Source organism: Ananas comosus, linkage group 13 (genome assembly GCF_001540865.1).
Source record: "Ananas comosus cultivar F153 linkage group 13, ASM154086v1, whole genome shotgun sequence".
In the NCBI taxonomy this organism is placed as follows: Eukaryota; Viridiplantae; Streptophyta; class Magnoliopsida; order Poales; family Bromeliaceae; genus Ananas; species Ananas comosus.
The window spans coordinates 4,133,491-4,143,549 of NC_033633.1; positions in this window are offsets into that span (position 1 = coordinate 4,133,491).

Genomic DNA, 10,059 nt, shown 5'->3' on the forward strand with positions numbered 1-10,059 from the left:
CAGTTGTTTGTTCCCCTCTAGCATGCCTTTTTGTAAAAAAAAAAAGTTTTTAATTTAATTTTTTTAAAAAATATTTTTAATCTAGACTTACTTTTATGGATTAGGAAAAAATATAAATTAATAATTTTTATATGAATTTATATGTAAATTGAGAGAAAAATTATTTTTTTCTCCCTCCTCTCCCATTTTTCAAGACCTCTCTCTCACTCTCTCAGCCTCTCTCTCTCTCTCCTCACCAACCACATACCTCTCTCTCTCTCTCTCTCTCTCTCTCTCTCTCTCTCTCTCTCCTCACTTTGCTTCTCTCCTTGGGTTCCTTTCTTTTCTTTCACCCCTCTCTCTCTTTCTCTCTCTCTCTCTCTCTCTCTCTTTCTCTTGAGCTCAAAAGGGAGAGGGGGATTGAAAAGACAAGAGCCATGGAGAGTTATATTCTTCCAACCCCCCAATCTCTTCATGCTGTTCTTTTACTGGGATAGGGGGGGTTGGCTCATTAATGTGTGAACAGGATGCTGGTAGCAGTGGAGGCCCTCCTCTTTTACCCTGTCTCTTTTATTGTATGGGTCACCACTTTCCATGCTTCAAACTAGCTAATTAACAAAAAGAAAAAAATTTAAAGGGCTAAATTGTATTATTAAAAGATGGCTAAATTATAGAAAACCTTCTTATAAATACTCTTTGTTTCATTTTCTATTTCTAACTTTTAAAATTTTATATTTTATCCCCTCAATATTTCAAGTTGTTGCATTTAACCTCCTCTGTTACGGTTCCATCACTATTCTGTCCATTTCTTATAATTTCTACCGAAAATATTTAAGAATTTATTAAAAATTAATTTTTTACAGAAAAAAGTAAGGGTAGTTTGATCATTTTACCCTCCCCATTAATGTCGCACCTCCATTCAAAATATTTCTGAAATTTACTGACTGTCCTTAGTGCAAGTGGCAAAGGGTTTGGTGATTGGTATCCGAGGTCCCAAGTTCGAATCTTAGTTGATTCACATTTCCAGCTAAGTTTATTTCTAAAATGAAATAAACGAAACGGGTAGCATGTTACCTATCTCTCAAAAAAAAATTTCTGAAATTTTATGGGGGCAAAATATAGTTTTTTGAAAATTAGAAAAAAAAAAGCGAATATTTATAAGGAAATTTTATATATTTTAGCCTTAAAATGATTAATATTTTTATCATGTTTTTTTTTAAGCTAAATGTACCTCCAAAAAAAAAAGATGTAGATTAATTTTACACTTTGTCCATCCAAATAACCAATATATTTTTCACACGAAATTTATTAATTTTCGTTTTCTTTAATATTAAAGATCTAAAATGAGTGTCTGCATTCTTCCATGGATGACCTTATGATTTATACCCTACTTCTAGGTGTACAACCTTAAAATTAGCTTTTCTCTTTATTATAGGGGTCATCATTTTCTGTGCTTCAAATAATGAAAAAGGAATTGGAAAGGGTTAAATAATGTTATTAAAAGAATTAATTTTGATATCGATGGTATAATAATTAAATTTGACAGTTTTTTAACTCTAGAATGAGAGAAAGTTTTCAGAAATAAGCTACTTTTTTTTGAGAAAAAAAATAAGCTACTTTGTTGTGAGAATTTTGTGGGTTAGGGTATGTCAAGAAGGTAAATGAGTTAGCTTTTGANATGAAAGAATGTACAGATTATATTATTAAATATGCTGAAGAATTCTATAGATAAATAAAAGTAGGGAATTGGTTAATCTGTACTAAAAAAGGCAAGATGGTAAAGAAAATGGCAATGAAGAAGTAGGAGAAGAAACCACAACTTATGATGAAGAGAAATGGTTGCATGCCGGAAAAATAAATTGTCATATGAAAAAGAGAAACGGTCGTATGGAGAAGATAACTTTCATATGGGAAAGAGAAACGGTCACATTGGAAAGATAAAATATCATATGAAATTATGGCGAAGAAAAACGGTTGCATGATCGGAAAAATAAATTGTCATATGGAAAAGAGAAACGGTCGCATGGAGAAGATAACTTCCATATGGGAAAGAGAAACGGTCACATTGGAAAGATAAAATGTCATATGAAAAAGAGAAACGGTTGAAAAAAGAGGAGAGGTCGGTTCAAAAAGAGCAAAAGATAAAATGTCATATGAAAAAGAGAAACGGTTGAAAAAAGAGGAGAGGTCGGTTCAAAGAGAGCAAAAAAATATAAAAAATCTAAAAAAAGGAGGGCTTGTCATGTCACCATTTTTATTGGGAATTCATAAGAGTTATAGATAATCTGTTTTTTCCTCTCTTATATCCATATCATTACGAATGCGCGTTGATTTTTTGACGACCATTTTTTGACCTTCGCATAGACTTGTTTGAATTCAAGATAGAACCAGAATATGGTTGCTAATAATCCTTATCTGGTACGAAATTAAATTTAGAATGCCATGTCATGGTTAGTGTCTCAACAGAGTAATATCAACAAAGGATTGTTAGTTTATTGCACGTGCGGAATAGCTAGGCTGCCAAAATATGTGAGTCAAGATAATGATAAATTTGTAACTTTTGACATGAACAACTTCGATTCCCTAAATATGTAATTTGAGTTTTTCCTTCTTTTTGATGTCTGCATATGTAATAAGTTTTGATTTGAATTTTATATACTCTAGGCCTGTGATGGAACATTATTGGTGTATGGCCATTCGCTTTTTCTCGCTTTTCACGGTAAGTCTTTTTGCAACTTTTCGCCTTTCGATGCAAATAGTTATTCACGCGATAAAAAGTAAGTTTAACAATTGCTGTTATTGGTAAACTGCGAACTCCTTTAAGAACATTATTAAAAATTTCAAATAAGTTTGTAGTCATCATACTATACCGACGACCTCCGTCATATGCAAGCACCCACTTATCACGAGGTTGAATATTAATCCACTCTTCAGCATTTGGTTTTACTTATATCAGCTCCCTTAGAGACTTCTCAAACTTTCGGATCTGTCTTTGTGTAACGATTGTTTTAAGTTTGTTCTTCAGTGACTTGTCACGAAAATGACTATAGAAATTAGTGGCAAAGTGTCTCATATAGAATTGATGATAAGCAAATGGCTCTATCCAACCGCTGTATTGATCGTTTATTGTATTCATTATACCTGCATGACAATAAAAAATAACACATAATTCAAGACGATCAGTAATATACTCTCTAATGCAGGCCATAAACCATCCCCAATTGTTATTATTTTTTCCTTCCACCACCGCAAAAGCAAGTGAAAATAATTAGTCATTAGCGTCAGGGGCAACAGTAATACGCATTGTGCCTTTATATTTTTCATATAAAAATGTGCCGTCTATACTAATCACCAGTCTGCAATATTAAAACCTTCAATTGATGGGCCAAATGCCCAAAAAACACGTTTAAATACTTCCTTTCCTACCTCAGTGCTTGGTTCTGTAATCCACTTGACAACTGTTCCTAAATTAGATTCTTGTAATGCCGCCATAAATTGTGATAGCGCAGCGTATGATTCTTTCCACCTCCAAAAAGTAGTTCAATAGCTTTTCTTTCTATAAGCTATGTCTTTTTATAAGATATCTCATAATTGTAAGAAGATTTTATAGTCTCAACAATTACAGCTGGACTCAAACTAAGTTCTTTTCTTACCATTCCTACGTATGATGCACAACTACAGTAGAGTATAATTGTCTATGATCACGATCAATTAAGGCATTCATACAAGTATAAGGGCCTTAAGGTCTTAATTTTAAAATAATCTTTATTTTTTAGGAATGCTAATATGAAGATTCCATTTACATTCTGGAGCAAACTTGCACTTTACTGAAAATAGCTTGGCGCTAGAATGATCAACTATAATCTCCCTATGTTGTTGTAAGGAGAACATTTTCACAGTATGTTGCAAGGAGTGTTTATCTGAAGATTATTGGCGTTTATACAACTTATAATTACTCATTTCTAACGTAGATTGTGTTGCAAAATTTTTCACTACTGCATTATCAACCCACTGAATATTCTCAAATTCAGTTGTTGTAGCTGTCCGAGGTACTATAGGACTATCTGACTCTTCTAACCTATCAATGTCGAGTTCATCATCGTTATTACTAGTTAACTCATTATTCACACAAGCACCGTCATAAAGTTGATTTCTATCCTCATTTGCTATTACATCTTACATAGGCCGATATTAGTATTTCCTAACAATTCGGTAGCCTCACAATTATCCTATTCATTATCACTATTCTCATGATTTGATGTAGCAGTTCCATAATATGGGAACAATAATGGTTGAGATCGACCTTCGCCAATGTTTTGTGAACTAAATGGCATATAATAAGCTCTTTGAGGATTTTGTAAATCAAAGGACATTGATGTTTGTGATAGATCTGTACCAACATGCGTCTTGCTAATTTTCTCATGATGTAGTTGGACAGCACCCCAGCACGCATGTTTTGTTTGGAATGTTTTAATAAAAGCATGCACAGAAGAGTCATCGATGATAAGAACGAGCATAAAATAAAGTCTATTTTTCCTACCGACTTGATATTCTTCCATTAATTTTTATATCAAAATAATCTCGATCCCAATCGGTTTGTCTATAAATTTCATGTTTTAATGCATTAAAACTTAAGTATGCGAAATCCAAATAGTTTTTGGATCAGGACCATTATAGTTAGCTCCTTCAGGACCCTGCACAATATTTCCATCAAAATATAAGAAGATCAGAATTGGTTGATGCACCATATAAAAATTCTTTATTTTGAAATTAATTGATAAGATAAATTATACGCAAAAATTAGTATAATTTATTTAAAAATAAATTATGAAATAAAAAGGACATACTAACAAAATAACACAACTGTGTAGAAAAGATTTGCTTAGAAAATCCCAAGGAAGCATAAATGGTCTTCACAAATCCGATCTAGAGCAACTGGTACTTTTGGAACCCTTTAGATTATATAAGTAAGATATGTAATGAAAATTAGAGAAGTAGAAGAGAAATGAGTATATTTTAAAGTGTTCAAAGATCAGAGGAATGAGAGTGAGATTGGAATTAACAAATGTTCAACTATTTATTGAGAAGTTTGATGTTTTAAATATTTAAATCAAAATGTGTAGGTTATAGTCATAACATCTCAGAGTTTTGTGCACTGTATAGTCATATCAGCTCTATAATCACGTCAAATTGTGTAGTCAAGCCGAATTTTATGTCAAATATCGTCAACTTTATGTCAAATATAGTTATATCAGTTCTATAACTAAATCAAGTGTGTAGTCAAGTCAAATTTTATATCAAGTGTAATTAATTTTATATCATATGTAATGTGTAGTTATATCACTTTTATTTTTACGTAATGTATAGTCATATTATTTTTATATTATGTCAAGTGTATAGTCAAGTCAAATGTTATGTCAAATATAGTCATGTCAGTTTCATAATCAAATCAAGTGTATTCTCAAGTCAAATTTTATATCAAGTGTAATTAACTTTATATCATATCTAAAGTGTAGTTATATCACTTTTATTTTTATATCTTATATAGCCATATTATTTTTATATCATGTCAAGTGTGCAGTTAAGTCAAATTTTCTATCAAATATAGTTAATTCTATATCATATCTAATATATAATTATATCACTTTTATTTTCATATAATGTATAATTATCATATCTTATTTTGAGTGTGTAGTTCTATTAAATATTTATTAATCACTTGTATAGTAAAATAAGTACTTTTTTTAATTATTAAATATTTAATTTATAATTATTATAATAATTATTATTAAAATAAATTATTATTAAATATTTGAGAGGGAACAGGGTTGGGGGGGGGCGTTGTGGAGTGAGGATGGGTTTGTGTATGTGCATGTGCGCGTGGGTGGGGAGGGTCTGAGAGATAGAGAGTGCGCGTGGGTGGGGAGGGTCTGAGAGAGAGAGAGAGAGGGAGAGAGGTGTGTGTTGGTGAGAAGAGAGAGAGAGAGAGAGTGAGAGAGATCTTGGAAAATAGGAGAGAAGAGAGAGAAAAATATAATCTCTCTTAATTAACACATAAATTCATATGAAAGTTATTAACTTATCTTTCTTTTTTTTTTCTAATCCATAAATATAAGATTAGATTATGTATATTTTTAAAAAGAAAGCTAGATTGGAAAATTTTTTTTTTCCAATGATGCTAAGCAAAGCATTACCTTGTAAATGAGTTGGATGGGGATATATTTGTGAGATCCCTGGTGTTTGACTTTGGAGGCTTGTCGACAGCTCTGAAGAGTGTCAGGACAAGTCCGAGTCGCGTTGGCGTCAAATAGACTCAAAACGGACTCCGTGCGACGCGAGGGCAGCCTTCAGCGAAGAAATCTGCAAAATAGCAGATTTTCCTGCTTGGTGTACCGGTACAGCTAGCGAGGTGTACCGGTACACTATACTGGTTGAGCACGTACTGCTCTCCGGTTGGCCTCCTGTACCGGTACGCGATCCCGTGTACCGGTACACCAGGGTAGGTGAGGGGGTGTTTTGGTCTTTTTCTACCTCGTTCGTATCACCCTCCTCACCCCAGCTTATTTACTTGTAGAGTGAGGCTGAGAGAGAGAGTTTTGTTCTTGGTTCTCTCCCTCTCTCTCTCTCTAGAGCCGATTGTGAGCAAGGTGGAGCTCGGGTGGAGTTTCGTCGCCGACGTGGTGCCGCGGAGCCGTTCGGGCGCACGTTGTGTCGTCTTGGTGCTGTGAGGAGCTCGGGCGAGCGTGGATTTCCGTTGTCCTCGACATTGCGCCGACTCTTGAGGATCTATCGAGATGAGTGCTCTGTGGAATTGCTGCGCATACTTCGGGTATCATTAATTCGAGCCTAAGTGCTGATTCGCAGGATCTTGTCGTCGACTGTTAGTATTTCAGCTCGTTCTCGACGTAGGAGCATCGGATTGCGACGAGACTTGGTTCGTTGGATTCGGGACTTCGAGAGGAATCCACGAAGCCCTTACTTGCGAATTTTGGTGAAGGTTAGCTTGGTCGAAATCCTTCTCTTCTCTGCTGCTGTGGATTTTGGACTGAATTGAGGATTTTTGGTGTTTTTAGTTTGGAGTTAGCTCGATTTCGAGACTCGGGCGTTTTTGGTCGATCCAGCAGGTGGTGTCGCAGCCGAGGGGGTTCCGTGCTGCCAGGGATTAGCGTGCGAGGTGGGTTACATCGGTTTTGACTCCTAAGTTCATAATCGTCGACATGTATAGATCTCGATTTTTGATAATCTATTCTAGCTCGAATTCATGGATTATATGATAGATTGCAAATCTGAATTTGGAGCATGTGGTAATAAATTAAGTAGGTTATACATGTTGGACTTGAAAATTGAATTAGGAGAAAACCTGCGATTTGGACCTGTCACCTGTTTAAACTGCCTGATTTAGCTCTAGGAGCCGTTATAAAATTGTACTGTCGCAGTATCCTCAAGACGAGTACTCCAGGTAGTTTAGAATACATTTACGCTCGTGCTGGTATGCCGAGTGAATTTTTACAGGGTCGTTCAGGTTGTTCCGGACTGTTGGGTGCCGTCAGAGTTGACGGTGGACCCGTATCGCCTTTTTGGCGTCAGATTGTGCCGAGGGCACGTTACCTGTTGGTTGTTAGACCAGTTTGAGTCGGTTACTTGACTTTGGCTATTGAGAGCCTGATTGAGCTCGACAGAGATACGCTGCATACTCGGTTGGGTAGCGCCCACGAGTGCCACTCCGGAGTCAGGCTTTGTGCTTTCGCGTTGGTGTCGCTCATGCCAGTTGGACTTGCTCTCCACGGACCAGTTAGTGTGGATAGAGCCCGATAGTCGCAACGGGGCAGGGACGGGTGTATTCACAGTCCCGGGGACGGGTATGCTTACAGTCCCGATTGGATTGGGTCAGATTTGACATTTCCTACAGTTGGTTAGTGTAGAGCATGATAGTGTGGTGATCGATAGCGGTAGAGTGTACTTCCTGCTTTTCCTACTATTCTTGCTCCCTTCTGTAGACTTAGTGGGTGACCGATGTTGTTTTGGGCGGTACCCACTGAGGACTACTTGTTTTTACAGTAGTTCTCACGCCCAGTTGTTACTCTTGTTTTGCAGAGCCACAGGTTTCGGCTGCTGCGCCTTCCGCGGATCAGGATCGAGGCAAGGACGTTGCGAGTTAGAGCCCTACCCGACTGACAGAGCTAGAGGCACCCCTACTGCAGGTAGATGTTTTGTTTGAGTTTATGTACATAGCTTACTTAACTCGCCAGTGCGGGTAACTCTGTATTTTGGACTTGGACTATGTATATGAAACTCAGTTGTTTAGCTTCTATTTATTGAGCAGCTCTATACTACTGTTTGTATTATTGTATAGCTACAGGTACTTTTGACGCTTCGTATACAGGGGAAACTCCTTTGTATACGGCGGATTTGTCGGCGTGCCCGGGGAACGAGACATCCGGGGCGTGACAGATTAAGTTGGTATCAGAGCTTTGCTATAGGTCGTTGGGACCTAAGAAACCTAAGTTTGGCAGACCTTAGGAAAACAAGACGCGAGAGGCGTAATTTAATTGCGAAAGTCAATGATTATTTGTTCTAACTCCTCCTAGAGTGGAGTGAGTGACTGAAGGAGTTCCTGTTTTGGCCTGAGAAATTATGTTGGCTGCAGACGACATAATTTTGGAGGAAAACAGGGACCGCCTTCCAGATTTTCGTTGATTGGGTCGAGAGTGTTGCGTTGTATCTGACCCCGATTTGTTCCTTTCAGCTATGTATTGTCGCCGAGGTCGACCGTCGCTGCGGGAGCGTGCCCAGTTGGCGAGGGATTGTGCTGGACCTTCCGAGAGACCTGAGCAGATGGATCATAGTGCACGGCAGGAGCAGAGAGACAGACCGGAGGCGAGTGCACCCCCTGTTGTGGAGCCGAGTGCGCGACCTGAGGCTAGCGCACCCCCGGATCTGAGTGCACAGCTGGCTGCCCTGACTGAGGTGACGAGGCAGCAGGGGGAGTTGCTGCAGAGGTTGTGTGAGAGGATAGCTCAGTCACCTAGTTCGGCCCCGAGTGTACCAGAGCAGACTGTTCCGCCACCTACTACTCCAGCGTCAGCTCCAGCCGCAGCTACGCCCCCACCATTGGAGATTCCTACAGTGCCAGTTGCGCCTGCCAGGGGGCCTGTACCATTGACAGAGGCCGAGCAGGAGCGGTGGACAGAGAGGTTAGCTCGTTTTCGTCGATTTGATCCACCGATTTCGATGGCAGCGGCACTGAGGCCTGGGTTTTTGAGGGATGGGTCAGTGCGATGGAGAGGTTATTTGAGGATCTGTTCGTTCCAGAAGGGGAGCAGGTACCGCTGGGAGTACACTGTTTATCAGGTGATGCACGTGATTGGTGGCGGAGAGCGAGGCGTGACCAAGGACTGGTGGCGGCCAGCTGAGGTGGGATGAGTTCTGTGGAATGCTCTATGGGATGTATTTTCCCAACAGTATGAAACAGAAGATTGAGGAGGATTTAAAAAGGATCCAGCAGGGCGAGTGGACAGTTCAGAAGTATGTTCGGGAGTTTACTAGACTCCGAACTGTGTTCCGTTTGTGGCCAGAGACGAGGCACATAGGGTCTATTTGTTCGAGCAGGGTTTGAGACCCGACCTATTCAGGTTCGTTAGGGCGCAGAGGTCGAGGACTTTGGATGCGTCCATTGAGCAGGCATTATGGGAGAAGAGAGGAGAGGTGTCGCTGCGGGAGAGGGCTCAGGGGCCAGGACCGAGTCAGGACAGGAAGCGCCCAGCTCCACACGACGGAGGTCAGTCGAGTAGCAGGTGTCCGCCGAGGCCTCCACGATCGCGTTCACAGGGTCGTGGGTTTTCGGGGCGTCAGCGATCCAGGGACTCTCGTCAGAGGGGACAGCCTGAGAGGACGCCGCAGTGTGCGATCTGCGGAGGGCCACACTGGCCCAGACAGTGTGAGCAGAGGGAGGGCCGGTGCTACGGGTGTGGTCAGCCGGGACACATGAGGGCAGCTTGTCCCCAAGCAGCATCTCCAGCACCATCATCAGCTTCAGCTCCACCAGCACCTCAGCAGACTTACAGAGCAGCACCGAGTTAC